The sequence below is a fragment of the Scyliorhinus canicula genome, chromosome 6, assembly GCF_902713615.1.
Source record: "Scyliorhinus canicula chromosome 6, sScyCan1.1, whole genome shotgun sequence".
NCBI lineage: Eukaryota > Metazoa > Chordata > Chondrichthyes > Carcharhiniformes > Scyliorhinidae > Scyliorhinus > Scyliorhinus canicula.
The window spans coordinates 204821355-204823289 of record NC_052151.1 but is presented as its reverse complement, the minus strand read 5'-3'; the positions used below and the strand labels follow the sequence as shown (position 1 = coordinate 204823289).

Here is a 1935-nt window from a genome sequence, read left to right as displayed (position 1 = left end):
GAACGAGCACGGGACTCTTCTCACTGTCCAATTACATATCCAGGATCTCCAACAACCTGTCTTACCTTAACCAGTCATCAAAAACAATTATTTGACCTTTCTTGTACCTTACCCCATTTCTTCCAGCTTCCCAGGAAGCATATTCCACCTGGACCACTGTAACACTTTTAACAGCCATTCCCTTTTCAGTTGCTACCCTTCCTTCTGTTGAAATAAAATTGAATGAAAATGGCTTCAAATAAAGGTACTGTGGGTGAGCGATGGTGGTATAGTGGTGAGCATAGCTGCCTTCCAAGCAGTTGACCTGCGTTCGATTCCCGGCCATCGCAACAACGAATAAAGTTACTGTGAAAAGGCCCGAGTCAACACCTTCCGGCGCCTGACTGGGAGGCTGGTATGGGAACTCAAACCGAGTTGCTGGCCGTGCGCTGTTGCAACCTGTCTCCCGGTTATTTTCCAAATACCTGCCCGGTAATGTCCTACGTTGATATATTGGAAACAATTGGACCGCCGAATGTGACTTCTCACCTTGTCCCTTTCCGTTCTGATCTGGGGAGAATTATCCTGACCATTCATAATCGTTACAATCTTCCTCGGCAACTTGTTTTCCTGTCAATTGCCCACATTCTATCCTTTTCAGATTCATAATGAAAATGGAAAAGGGGTTGTTTCGAGGGGCAAGTTCGTAGTTATTTGCTACTTCTGATGCCTGACTCGGAGATTTAGCTTTTCGTTCCTCCACATCTGTTCTGATAACCAAAGGAAACAAGTCAGTATATTCCTTTGATAGAATCACTTCACTAAAGCTTTTAGAACATAGAACAGTACAGCACAGAACAGGCCCTTCGGCCCTCGATGTTGTGCCGAGCAATGATCACCCTACTTAAACCCACATACCCGTAACCCAACAATCCCCCCATTAACCTTACACTACGGGCAATTTAACATGGCCAATCCACCTAACCCGCACATCTTTGGACTGTGGGAGGAAACCGGAGCACCCGGAGGAAACCCACGCACACACGGGGAGGACGTGCAGACTCCACACAGACAGTGACCCAGCCGGGAATCGAACCTGGGACCCTGGAGCTGTGAAGCATTGATGCTAACCATCATGCTACCGTGAGGCCCCTTTTCACTCCCTTTATTTCAAACGTGCGTATTGTAGCCATCTGGGATGGCCACTCACAAAGGGAAATATGGCCACTTGCAAAGAATCAAGGGAAATATGGCCAATGCAGGATCCAGACGAACTCAGAGCGTAAGTGTATATTCGCCACTAGAGAACCAGACACTATCGAAACCCTCAGCCGATTTACATTCTGAAGGCCCATTTCCCCAGGACAATATACTTGTACTCAGGTATCAGATACAGATCCAGACACATCGGCGCCACTCCCTTCACCCAGGAAGCCCAAACAGCCAAGGTCAATGACCGCTGAGGACGCGCACAGCCATCAAGGCATTCGCCCCTTTATTGGCTCAAATCGAAGGCAATTTTAGATGCTTGCCCCAGCAAGTAATCCCAACTGCAATGTATCTGCCACTTTAGTTAACTGATGTTTGGTTTCTATTTGTAAACCAGCCAAAGTTTCATATTCCATCTTTAGAAAAGTCTTATTTCCAATGTCATATTCGATTCGACCCCGTACAATACACCTCACAGCAAAACATTTTTTTAATGTCCTACATCTACATATTTAAGGATGGGAAGATCCACCTTGTAACAGTAATTGCCAAATCAAGTGTTACTATTTAGACTCCAGTAATTTGCCTCTTATTTTTCCAATTTCCCAGCAAATTATTACTAATCAAAATCCATTCGTCCTTTCTCCACGTTTCCAATCCCTAAAGAGCCCCACATTTCATGCGTTACCAGGTGGTGTTACCACTGGACGGGAAGGCCACAGAATGGAAACCTGGCTCGAAAGACTA

At 45.8% G+C, this 1935-nt stretch overlaps 1 non-coding gene across 1 annotated transcript; it reads left to right on the top strand.

Moving 5' to 3' along the window:
• Nucleotides 1–257: 257 nt before the first annotated feature.
• trnag-ucc lies at nucleotides 258–329 on the top strand. The gene has a single exon. It is a non-coding gene; the product is annotated as a tRNA-Gly (tRNA).
• Nucleotides 330–1935: the final 1606 nt, after the last annotated feature.